The sequence below is a fragment of the Mixophyes fleayi genome, chromosome 9 (genome assembly GCF_038048845.1).
Source record: "Mixophyes fleayi isolate aMixFle1 chromosome 9, aMixFle1.hap1, whole genome shotgun sequence".
Taxonomy (NCBI): Eukaryota; Metazoa; Chordata; class Amphibia; order Anura; family Limnodynastidae; genus Mixophyes; species Mixophyes fleayi.
Genome location: NC_134410.1, coordinates 30698963 through 30712921, shown reverse-complemented (window position 1 = coordinate 30712921; position 13959 = coordinate 30698963). Strand labels below are relative to the sequence as shown.

At 41.5% G+C, this 13959-nt stretch overlaps 1 protein-coding gene across 4 annotated transcripts in view; it reads right to left on the bottom strand.

Moving 5' to 3' along the window:
• LOC142102367 (fibronectin type-III domain-containing protein 3A-like) overlaps positions 1-11123 on the bottom strand; it is a 79800-nt gene extending 68677 nt beyond the window's left edge. For 2 of the 4 annotated variants that reach the window (XM_075187202.1, XM_075187201.1), the window contains exon 1: positions 10918-11123. The gene's annotated coding sequence lies outside the window, so the exon portion shown is untranslated. Of the gene's footprint in view, positions 1-9967; positions 10069-10917 lie in introns of those variants that run through there. The other 2 variants (XM_075187204.1, XM_075187203.1) reach the window with 2 other exon arrangements.
• Positions 11124-13959: the final 2836 nt, after the last annotated feature.

Sequence of the window (13959 nt, the reverse complement as noted above, 5' to 3'; positions counted from 1 at the left end):
TACTAACCACAGCATACTGGGAATACACCACAAGACCTGTCATTTTGGAGATGTTCTGACCCAGTTGTCTAGTCATCACAATTTGGTCCTTGTCAAAGCTCAGATCCTTACCTTTGCCCATTTCCCTGCTTCCAACACATCAACTTCAAGAACTGACTGTTCACCTACTGCCTAATATTTCTCACCTCTTGACAGGTGTCATTGTAACGAGATAATCAATATTATTCACTTCACTTGTCAGTGCTTTTAATTTTGTGGATTATCTGTGTATAAACTAGTAAATGACTATGTATTATTAATAATTTATAAAGTGCCAACATCTCTGCCACCACAAAGTGGGAAGCACACTCAGGGCATTATAACAATGACATCATTTCAACATTTTCCTAAGGGGTCAGAGAACTATATGCTCAACTAGACTTCTAAGCTGCCAACCAATCAAAAATTAGACGTTGGTGTCCAGGTTCAATGTCCCATTCGACCTCATCCATGTATGGCCACATTGAAAGAACACTGGGTATTTGGACCACCACTATTTGGTGCATTAAGTGTGGGTGGTCAAGAACAGCAAATATGCACATATACACAATTAGCCAGTCATTTTATCCACCTTGACTGGATTTCTAATGTTCACAGCAGTCATTTGTGGGTGGTGGAAGCCCACATTTATGGCCCTTGCTGGCCAGTCTAGATCAGCCCAGCTGGCCAACAAAATTACCAACATGTGGCCAGCTTCAGATCATACAATGTTTGTTCATTGATTCCTATACAAATGCCCCCTTGGCTACACACACACAGCCTTACATAAACCATATTTATTTATAGTCATATAAAATATATCTTACAGAGCGTTTTAAATTATTTTGCAGGCTTTGTTCCACTTTAAAGATTTTGTGTGAAAAATATTTACATACAAGAAACTGTAGGGTCAACCACAATAGGAAGGGCAAGCTGTTTGCAGACCTTACAGAAACTTGCAATGTGTAGAGACTATTTCCAGCAGTGAATATTCAGATGAGTGCAACTGACCAAGTACATCTGTTCTTAAAACTTGCATCACCTCATTGTGCATGACCTTTGAGAATTGTAACAATACATCACATAAACATGTTCCTCAATATCCTGCCTGACATGTATTTTTTAGCAGAGAGGGATCAGTAACCCTCACAATAATGACTGGTATTGGGGAATGAAGAACTGCACACTGTGCCTCGTTTGGACCCGAAATCCCCATTTCGCACTGCCCTTCCATACTGTCTATTGTACGGAGCAAAGGCTGGGCTGCAAACCAGTGTCTATTTGAATTTACAATGTAGATGAGCCAGTACACAGATGTATAATCAACTTTGTAGTACAAATCAATACAATTAGAACATTTGATGGCTTCGTGTTCTAAAACCCTGCAACACAAAAAGGCATCGCTTGAAGTTATGCAGGTTAGGGGATAGTTAGACAACTGCTGGATGAACGTTTTGTCTCAATGTGTTATGTATTATATAATATAAGATGTGCCAAGTCCTATGCTACTTGATGACAAGGATTTCATACTGAAACTTACGATCACTAAAAACACAAAGCTGCCCGTGCGGGGGTATAAGCTGAATAATAGCTAGGGTCAAATGTGTTTAAAAAACAGTCATGTACACATTGTAAAAAAAGCACTAAAGTGCCAGCACTGTGTAAACTATTCTCCCATCCTAAACCTATATTAGGTTACACAGATCACACACACAATTTCCATCTATAAAACAAACGATGACTTTGCCCCAGGACACCACAGAACTCCAGACAGTTCTGTCCTAGAATCCTGACTCACACATAAATATATCCTGTGGGAGCATTTATCAACACGGAAGGCCTTACAGGGGAGGAGGAGGAAAGGAACAGACTAAAACTAATTAAGGCTGGATGAATAGAAACGTGGGACAATGAAAGTATATGTCGGCATCCAGTGCTGATGTTTCAAGCAGGAACTGGGACATTAACCTTACAAGGTCCTGTCAGATCATAAGATCTAAATGACACCTACGCCCACCTGACAACTTAGGAAAAAAAAAAAAAGTTGATTTTTACAGCGGTGTGGAAATTCCAGGAAGACCAACTCCACTGCTACCGAAGCACCGTCTTTTAGACTGTGACATTATGATTTAAGCAAATTGAAGATAGGTCAGCAAGTGCATCATGCATCCACTATCGTTGTACTGTCATAATGTAACCACAGCATTATAGATTCTCTTTATTGCGGATAACATGGGAAGAGCATATTGATCTGATTGATTTATACATTGTACTAGAGGGGTTTACATGTGAAATAACAGACAAAGGGGGAGAGTCAATTAGTGGCGAACGGACAATTATGGTAGGAATCTCCGCTCATTTTATTCTCATAGAGGTGCAAGGAAAAATGAGCAGAGATTTCAGCCAGAACATCGCCGCTATGTGTCTCCTGAAGACACCTTGTGTCGAATTGAATCTCCCACACAGAATAAATGTAATACGGAGGAAACCCACACAAACAAAGGGAGAACAGACAAACTCCACACAGATAAGGCCCTGGTCGGGAACACTCATTGAACCCTGTGCTGTGAGGCAGAAGTTCTAACCACTGAGCCACCATGCTGCCCACCAATGAAGATACACATACATTTATGTACCAGCTGAATTCATCCTTAATCAATTTCCTGTGGGACAGCCATAACCATCTGTTTGCTCCTTTCTTGATCTCTATGAAGTACGCCTATTAAGGGTCAAATGGGGAACTCCCTCTATTGTAACAACTGCATTCACATTTGCAGGTGTGTGCTCAACAGATACTCAAATGAAAGCCTCTAGCGCTTCTAACTTTTGACTTGCAAGCTTTAAAAGAGGTTCAATGTGTTAATTTTCTGCAGGAATGCAAAAAAAATACAATTTAGCTTTTACTTAATGCAGAGATAACAGCTGATCACCAAGCTAGGTGCACCTCAGGAAAGTAAAAAAAAATCATAAATGTCAACACCAGAACTTGAACTGAAGAATTATTCAAATGATTATAAGTGGAAAACACGCTTAATGCCATAGAAGAAACATCTATTAACCGTGTAATTGCTGCTTACATAGTGTCAACACTTTCCACAGCTAACTGAGTAACACACTGGATGTTGAGAGCAGAATATACAGTAATAAATGAAAATGTGTTCCTATTGCTTTGCTTTCTTTCTTTAAATATACACAACAGGTAACAAAAATCCTTAAAAAGGGTCAAAATACATACTCAAACTATCTCCGTGGCTTAGGGCTCGTTCATACATGTTCTGGCAAAATGTATAGATGCATTGAAACTAATTCAAGCTTTAGTGATGCTACTTTCTCCATACCAATATATATTATACACACACAAACAAACAAACAAACAATCTATTGTTCTAGTGGTGCACATTGGAAAATAAGGTGTACTGTGTTAAATTGCGATAGTGGGAACGAGCCCATTAGAAACTATTCATTCAGTTATTACAGCATTTTTCAGGTTGTCAGCGGATGTAAAGTGCAGTTAAAGCCATGGGTGTGAATCAGCCCTGAAGGTAGCCACTGATAGTGATTTTGGTGAACAACATGGACATATTAGAACATTCTAGACAGAAAGCACCATGTGTAGGCCCAAACAATACAATAAAAGCCATGTCTGGTGCCTACACAGGCCAATATATGGTCATAAGACAGCAGGAAACACTGACCTTGTGATTCATTAATTCTACCCAATGACTGGACCATAGACATTGGCTGCGCTGGATAGATTACAGCATCTGTGGCCAGCATAAGGACGCATGCACACAGGTGATTCCCTGTGTTGTCGTTCATTTATTCATAAATCCGACACTGAATAGAGCGAAAATGTCATTTAGACCATGGTTATAATATGTCTATGAAGAATGCAAGAGACATACACATGAACATTTGGCAATGCAAGAAGAATGCAGTATAAAACAGACAGAAAAATAAATGTACAAAATGCATCCATCGTTCATGCTACATAACCCTGAATATTTATGTGTATGACCCACTCTTTCCTCACAGGAGCATTTATGCTCTGTTCAATGCCAGAAGCAACACAGGGGATCTACTATGTGCATGCTTCCTAGGAATGTGGTGCAGACCTTCTTAAAAATATGGTGGCAAGCACAGACCAACCATTCATCATCATCATTTATTTATGTAGCGCCACTATTTCCGCAGCGCTGTACAGAGAACTCACTCACATCAGTCCCTGCCCCATTGGAGCTTACAGTCTAAATTCCCTAACACACACACACACACACAGAGACTAAGGTAAATTTTGATAGCAGCCAATTAACCTACTAGTATGTTTTTGGAGTGTGGGAGGAAACCCACGCAAACAAGGGGAGAACATACAAACTCCACACAGATAAAGCCATGGTCAGGAATTGAACTCATGACCCCAGCGCTGTGAGGCAGAAGAGCTAACCAATTAGCCACCGTGCTGCCCACATTTAACCATTTCCTGAGTATACAAGGCTGTTCTGACCACCAATGGCAGGCCAGATGACACAGTTCACCCTACATCACAACCTATCAGAAACACCACTTTAACTTTAGCATTCTTTGAATTCTCAAAGATGTATAAACAGACATAGACTGAGCCTTTGTCATTTCAGACTCAAAAAAGAAAGAGAGAGAAACAAAGATCCAGTAATCTCATGACGGACAGTTTACCAGTAACCTTAGAATGTCAAGGTAATGACATCACAAACATGATTTCCCGTTCTGAATATTTCTGGACCATGGGAAAAGTCAGCTCACTCACAGGACTGCGTGTTCTTAGCACAAGATAATGTGGAAACCGGATAACAGTTTAATTATAAGCCACAGTGGTTCGCTCTCTAATTTAATCCTGACAATTGTTCACAGTGGAAACATAGAAGACGGTAGCAGAAAAGATCTGGTTTTACACTCCTTGGATAGGAGCAAAAACTTTACAAATCAAGGTTCGCAAGTCACAGAATTGGTTCCGCCAATAATGTGGTTTTAGTCTTAACCACAGTGTAAAAAATTGCAGGAATTCATGTATAAATTAAAGTAATTGGAAAATGTTAATCCTCTATCAACACACCAAACAACAAATAAAATATATTTCTAATCTAAACAAATAATCTGCTTTGGGTTTAAATTTTACATTATTCAATCTGATTTCTGTCTCTTCAATACAGTCTTATAGGTGCATTCTTGCCATATTTATCCATGAGCCTGTGCATTTGCATGACATACAGCAATGCATAGACAGCAACAGTTACAACTGCAACTGGATATTATAATAAAATCCATTAAATAAAATAAAAAAAAGTATATGTGTGCATTACGTTACAATACTGGTTCCACAAGTCTGCAAGGGGGAGTACATTTCAACAATGATAAAAGTAAATAATAAAAGAAAAAAGAAAAATTCACTCATACGATGACTGACAGTTAAAGCATGGCTGCCAATTTAATTGTTTCCAAGTAAAAACACCTTCATCTCTACTAAAGTGGATCAGACACCAGGTTAAAAAAAATCACAAATGGATGATATAGAGCAGTGATGGCTAACCTGTGACACTCCAGGTGTTGTGAAACTACAAGCCCCAGCATGGTTTGCCAGTAGATAACTAGCCGATAGCTGGCAAAGCATGCTGGGGCTTGTAGTTTCACAACACCTGGAGTGTCACAGGTTAGCCATCACTCATATAGAGATTCCAAATGAAAAAAAAAATAATGCAGCTAATGTGGTGCAAAATCAAACAATCAACTTTCTAAACATATCTAATCCCCCATTTTCTGTTTACAATTGCCAACACTCTAGTGCTGGTAATCAATATTTAGGGGCAGATTCAAATCGGCGCTAGATGCCGCAGGACATAGCTTCGATGTTCAGATGCGCATATTGCCGGCTACTATGGTAAGAAATCTCTGCTCATTTTCTGCACACCTCTACGGGACGCAAGGAAAAATTAGCGGGAATTTCTGTAAAACCGCCAACACCATGTGTCTTCGTGGACTGTTCCAGAGACACTTTGCGTCACCTCACGCCAAATTGAATTTTGCCCCTAAAAGTTGATTACCAACACTGGAGTGGTGCCCAGGGCTGTAAGTATCACATGTATGTGAACTTCACAATGCCGCAAACAATGCTCTATTATTAACTGGTGATCATGCAGTGTGCATACACAAGAGGTAGGGGGGGTCCATTGACTTGCAGGTTCCTCAGAATATCATGGCTGCGCATTTTTACCATTTAGACGTTAAAAATATCTGCTAATTTTTGCTCAGAACTCTGTGGAGAGCGAGCAGGGCCGGATTAACCTGAGGTCTGACTGGGCTACAGTCCAAGGGCCTCGGGCATCCAGGGGGCCCTTCAAAGTCCTCAGCAGCATTATTGATCAATCCGGTGGCGGGGATGCCCCCGGCCCGATCAATGCTGCTGAGGACTTTCACTGCAGTCATCCATCCCCGGCGCTCAGTAATCTGCTTACTGAGGAGATCTCGCGATAGTAAGACTGAGTCTCACTCTCACGAGATCTGCTCAGTAAGGAGCTTACACCGCGCCGCGGAAGGAGGACTGCAGTGACAGGTAAGCGTATGGGGGGCGGCTCACATTAGGGGCCTCACGGGGGAATGGAGGTCCCCTTAGCCCAGGGGCCTCCATTCCCTTAATCAGGCCCTGGGTGCGAGCAAAAACGAGGGATATTTCTGTGGGAAAAAAATCTGCGCGTTGTGTCTCACAGCCGTTCGAGACACCTTGCGCAGATTTTTTTTAGAATTGAATCTCCTCCTAAGTGTATAGATTCCAAAACCATTCAAGTACCACCAGTGGAAGGGTTGGTAACACTTTCCCAAAGCAGGGTTATCTCATTAGCAGAGCTAGCACCAGACTGGCATCAATTTGAAATGGCTATAGGAAGAATTGCAAGTGTGCAGATGTAGGGTATGATTACAAAATAAATTAAATACATTACATTACTGTGGAATTACAAACACAAAAGAACAAACACTGGCTCAGTTGATGGATAACAAAAGTCACAGCTCTCCAAAACATAAATATATTCAAAGTTTGCTAAAGCTGGCAATACCCTAACACTATTTTATATAAAACATATTAATAACTAATTATTGAATAGGTAACTGAAACAGCATTAAGCTACTTAACATGATCTGTCTCTCCTGAATTTCAGTTTGTCATTTTCAGCACATGAACCGCTTTGCCTTGCTGTGTTGCAGCTAATCACCGAACATCAGAAAGATAGGTAAAGGAGATCCGATACCTTAAAGAGAACAAGGAAATCACTGTTCTCTATGGGAAAGAGAGAGCATCTATATGAGCAAAAATAAAGCCAGCCCAGCACAGTATTAGCTTACTCATTTTTGAAAAGGCTATTTATAGTCAACCAGAAGGACTGCCAGGAAACATTTCTAGACATTCATTATTCAATGTCATTGCCAAGGTATTGCCTGGCTGTAGCCTAGGCCAAAGGTACTGCTGGGGGGTGGGGGTGTAGGTAAACTTGTTACAACAAATATAAGCACAGGTACACCTATCTGTTCCACTTGTGATGGCACGTTCCATGAAATAATGTGGAAAGAAAAAAAAAAGGTGGAAAAAGAATGTTTGCAGATATAAGCAGCAACAAGACCAGTGTATCCGGCACTATGCGTTTGCTCCATACAATTTGGATGGATTTTCATTGTAACTGAATTCAACCATGACGTTCTGGGACGGTTTAGAGAATGGAGAACCGGAGGATGAATCATATGGAAGAGAAGGAGACGATGCCAACTACACAGCTGTTCAAATGGAACTCAGTACATACAGGCCAGGAATGAGGACATAGCAATATCATAGGTCGGAACAGCTGGAGAATAGTCATCCCCTTCTGGAGAACAAGGAGATGATGTGGCTACCCACTGTTGGATGACTATATAACTGGAGAACACGTTACCCTCTTGCAACATTTACGCAGATACTTAATTCAGTTATCCAGAGATACAAAACAACTTTGCAGCAGTTTTGAGTTTAAAGTGTTACATGTTCTTCCTGTCATGCTAAGAATGGAGTTTACAGCATAAAAGAGACATCCTTTTATACCTACTTCACTGAGAATATGGAATGCATTACGATTGCTACTGTATCTCCCATGAACCTCATCTCAGGAGAAGTAGCACAATCAGGTGGAGTGAAACTTCTACAAGCATTTTAGAGATTAGGGGCCTGATTCATTAAGGATCTTAACTTGAGAAACATCTTATTTCAGTCTCCTGGACAAAACCATGTTACAATGCAAGGGGTGCAAATTAGTATTCTGTTTTGTACATAAGTTAAATATTGACTGTTTTTTTTCATGTAGCACACAAATACTCGATAGCTTATTTGTACACTGAAATTTAAAGTTTATATTTGTGTGCTACATGAAAAAACAGTCAGTATTTAACTTATGTGCAAAACAGAATACTAATTTGCACCCCTTGCATTGTAACATTGTTTTGTCCAGGAGACTGAAATAAGAAGTTTCTCAAGTTAAAATCCTTAATGAATCAGGCCCTAGGTCCTGTTATACAGGGTGTTAAAACCACTCATGAGACAATGTAAACAGTAAATCACAGATAATACAACTAGCTGGAGTCCCTCAGCAACATACAGCCAGCAAGTTGTATTTCATCATCATCCTCCTAAAAACAACATTTTCATTTTTACAGTATTGGATGATAGACAGGAATAACAGAGCACATATAGAGTAGTTAAATCATTTTAATCACCTAGGCAACACTAAGTCCATCTACTAAACTATAACCATGAAAATAAGGAAGGTTCCTTAGCCATTCACCATATTACAAAACATTATAACTTTAATAAATGTGCATGACTGCAGGCGTTTATTGAGGAAGCCGGTGTTATCACTTGCTAGTTTTAATTAAATATGAAAATACCGGTTTAAATAAGAATTTGCATATTGAACCAGCTAATCCAGATATGATCTAGAAAGTTGTCTATTACAAGTCTGCCGAGTGCTATTTGGTGTAACTAGCTTGGACTGTAAGTAGTAGAATATTGCAATAATAATTGAAATGAAACCAGGTAAGTTTGTATTTTCATGGATGCTGCCTTAAAGTGTACCCGATGGCTGGAATAAACCATTTTGTGGGCTGAACCAATATTTAACACATCAATTCACTTGGGACTATGCCATTCCATGGGCACTCAGTGTCGTCACTAGTCCCTAGTGAATTGATAAAATTGTATTCTCAGGAATATTGGTTTAGTTCACAAAAGAATGGACTCCCAATTGTAAAGCGCTACGGAATATGTTGGCGCTATATAAATAACTGATGATGATGATGATGACTCCGCTATGTGTAGGCGACTGCTAAACTTTAAAAGGTAAACATGGAATGTAAATATATTATCAAAAAGATAAATACAATGCCATTATATTACATTGTGTATATTTTTTGTTATACAAAATAAAGTAATAAGCAGAAATGAAAATTAGGAAGACAGTCAAAAATGTTTTTCCGCTTACGAGATCACAATCTCAGCAGATGCTAAATGTACAAAGTACAAACTCCTTTGAGTTTGACAAAGTACAATAAATACCAGTGCACCCAATTGCCAATTTACGCTACCTATCAATCTACTATTACACAGTGACCAAATACACATCATTATTTGAATAAGAAAGCTATAAACTTAGGATGTCCCATATGGTATTACAATCAAATTGAGCCATATGTCAACTTTTACTATACAAGATGAGCATCCATACACCCTATTACCAAATTACACATCAGCGAATAAATTACAATAGGACTAAGATAAAGCCACCAGCAGCTCTTCAGCTGTTGCAGAAATGCTATCATCAGAACATGCTTGAAGTTGTAGTTCAACAACAGGTGAGGACACAGATGACTTAAGAGTTCTAATAAAACAAAAAAAAACACTTACCTGCTTTATAAACTTTTGAAAAATATTTACAATGATAGAGAAACAAATAAAAAAGAAAAGGTTATACAGTTTATCTGCATAAGTGATGGGGCAGAGACATTCTGTATGATTTTAGTGCCAGACAATCCACAAATTAATTCAGTTCCTGAATAGCAATAATCCCAGATTCTAGAACCCAAAGCCCCTCCATTGCCCACCACCTCCTCCTCGTCCTACTGACATTGGAGCCCGCCCGCAACAAGTAACTGTCCATGGGGATGACGTCACTCCAAAAGTCAATAGCCCTTTGTTATGACTTGGACTAGAAGAGGGGGGGGGGGGTAACATTGCGCCGCCTGAAGGAGATCAATGGGTAAAGGAGCATAGAGAGAAAATAGTTGCAAAATGAAAGAACAGCACAAGTTAAAACAAAGATTATTTTTTTTAAAAAAGGGGGAAAACTAATGTGAGAAAGAACTGAAAAAGAGGGAAAAGGAGGAGGAGAGGGGGGGTTGGAAAAGTGAGCAGGGAGGGCGCAGGGAGCCTCTCTCCATCTGCAGTCACTGGAGCCTACGTGGCATTTCCAGGAGGCAAAGACAGGGGGGCTGCTGGCTGGAGGGCACAGTGGGGGCAAATGCCATATTCTGCCCAGGTCATTAGCATAGAGCTGTAGTGTTTAACCCCTGCGGTCCCGATGGAGGCATGTTGCAGCCCTACAGGGTGGGTAATAAGTTAAGACGGGGTGAGCACATCAGAAGTGTCCTCCACTCACCCCACTCACGGGGCAATTTATTACATCATTAGGAGCCAAAAGCCAGGATTACATCTTCAGTTAGTGCACCACGGTAAGTGGGCAGACAGCCGGCTCGGGCAGTGCCTGCGATTCCCTTGACCAGAACGGACAGATCGTGCAGGGTGGAGAACACCGGTTGCCGGTCTGTTAGCACCGGACATCATACTGCAGCACTTACCTGGGTGCGGTCGGAAGAGGTGCCAAGGTCTGGGGGAGGGGGGTGGCGGTATAAGGATCGTGTCGCCCGGTGCCCTTTTTTCCCTGCTCCGTTGTGTCCCCGGGGCCGCTGCGATTTCAGTGCGCAGATTCTCCACTACCGGGCTGCAGCGCCATGCTGGAATGCGGGGACTGCGCAGGCGCACGGGCGGCCAGACAGGACCAGCCCACTCACTCTCTGTGCTCTTAGTCCCACTGGCAGGGAAATTTTACACAACCACCCCTTTGGCTTTGCTCAAAGTTCCTCTGCTCGGAAAATCCACACTGCCTCCCTCTCCACTGTGCAAATAGTTTCACTGCATGGGAAACCAACACAGCCCCCTTATTGTGCACATAGATCCACTGGCTGACAAAGCCACAGTGCATAGTGGCTCTCTCTCATTTCCAGGCACAAGGAAGAGTCCTGATTTTGAGAACATTATTCCCTACAAGATTCTTCCCTGACAATATGCCTATCGCGGTCTTGTTTTATTATGGCTAAGATCCCTGTGCCCTATCTGGGTTTCCTGTTTGTGTTTGTCAAATTGACTGTGTAATCATCATCATCAATTATTTATATAGCGCCACTGATTCCGCAGCGCTGTACAGATAACTCATTCACATCAGTCCCTGCCCCATTGGAGCTTACAGTCTAAATTCCTTAACATAGACATACACAGACAGACACACAGACTAGGGTCAATTTTGATATCAGACAATTAACCTACCAGTAACCTACCAGTATATTTTTGGAGTGTGGGAGGAAACCAAAGCACCTGGAGGAAACCCACGCAAACACGGGGAAAACACACAAACTTCAAATAGATCATTGATCGTTTTGTTTCCATATGTTGTTTGTGGTGTTAAATGAGACTTAGGCATTGTGTGGCCCTCCAGCTGTTGTGGAACTACAAGTTCAAGCATGCATTGGCAGCCTTTGCTGGGACTTGTAGTTCAACAATAGCAGGTTACAGATTACCTGCTTCTGTTATATATAGAAAGAACTTTCGTTTACTTGTATGTTAATGTCGTAACTATTGACGCAAGCAAAGGTGTGTCAGTTTACTCAAATGTTAAAGTGTATAGGAAAGGCCAGGGGTTATTACAGGTGCTTAGAATCCTCCACTATAACAAACTTACTGATTAAGATATTGAGAAAGGAGAGAGAGATATTTAAATGTACTTTATGTACTGTTTGAAGTACATAGCATCAGGGCCGGATTAAGGGAATGGAGGCCCCTGGGCTAAGGGGGCCTCCATTCCCCCGTGAGGGTCCCCTCACCCCCGTGATCTGAGGTGCCCGCCCCCCGACACTTACCTCCTTCTTTGGCGCGCTGTACGCTCTTTACTGAGGAGATCTCGTGAGAGTGAGACTCACGAGATCTCCTCAGTAAGGAGACTACAGCGCACTGGGGAAGGACCGCAGTGAAAGTACTCAGCAGCACTGATCGGGCCGGGGGCGCCCCCGCCCCCGACTGATCAATACTGCTGCTGAGTACTTTCAAGGGCCCCCTGGATGCCATAGGCCCCTGGGCTGTAGCCCAGTTAGCCCTATGGTTAATCCGGCCCTGCATAGCATATACATATTTAGTAAAAGGTGAAGTCTCAATCCCCCCTGACAAAATCCTGCACTTGTTCCTGAAAGTGTTCAAATGGAAAGCTTGTAATAAGCTCTAAATGGTTATAGCCCCAAGTTCATATCCTTCCCTTAGCAAGAGTCCTGAGGTATAACCTGCAACATTATATCTGGCTGCAGTAATAAAATAACATTACACCAGCTCCATTTGCCACAATTAACTGTGATGTGTCATGTTTTGATTATTCCAATAAACATAATTTTACGATAAGATTGCGGTGTATTAAAGTAAGTGGTACTGTCCCTTCTCAGCTGTTTGTTCTGGAATAATAGTGCTAATCCGAACTTGATAGTAAAAATTGCACTGTGCAGGTTGCACTGAATAGAGGATTCACAGTGCAACCCTACTGGGTAGAATTCTCAATAGATTGAGATTGTAAGATTTTCTTGGGGAATGGAAACAACAGAGCAGAAGGACCGCCTCGGCCTCCTCCATGTTTTATATTAAAAGAAGGCCTATATGAGCATCTTTCCAACATCAAAGACAGCTACTACATTGCCCATGTTGTACTTTTGAGATATCCATTCCTCCTGCCAAAGTGATAGCTCTCCATGACCTATCCAATTAGGGAGTGTATTTTCTGGGTTACCTGGCAAAGTGTAGGTCTTTAGAGCTAGCCCCCCAAATTTTCTCCCGTTCCATATTATTCTTGGTATGTTTTTAGTGCGCTTACACTTTGGTTTGTACATTACACAGCCATTTGGCACAGTGTGGTACCTTCACATACAGTTAGTGAATTATTTTGTATTGGCTAAACCTCCCTAAGATAAAGAAAGTGTTCTTCTGATCACGGCATTAGGAGGCTGCCATAGAAAGTGGCTGTAGTAGCAGTGTCTCAAGTCTCCAAAGGTAGTTGTCGCCCAATGAGAGATTTCCAATCATGGGTATAACTAGACATTTCAGGGCCCATAGCAAATTTTTTAAGTGTTCCTTAAGGTTTTAAGGGAGGGACAACTTCCCCTCACCTCTTCTCTCCTTCCTTCCCGCACATGACATTCTGAGACACCCAAATTCCATGTGGTGACAACGTTACCTCAGCATTGAGCTCATTAGCACAGACACCTCACTATTCTTCTCTGAGCACCAAGAAGATGGCAGACGGTATCAGGACCCGGAGCAGTACGAGTGGGAATTACAAATGGCCTGGTAGCTAAGAGACCATTATAATTTAAAACTATATTTGTGGGCAGCACGGTAGCTAAGTGGCTAGCATTTCTGCCTTACAGCACTGGAGTCATGAGTTCAATTCCCGAGCATGGTCTTATCTGTGAGGAGTTTGTATGTTCTCAGCGTGTTTGCGTGGGTTTTCTCCCACACTCCAAAAACATACTGGTAGGTTAATTGGCTGCTAACAAATTGACCCTAGTCTGTATGTGTGTTAGGGAATT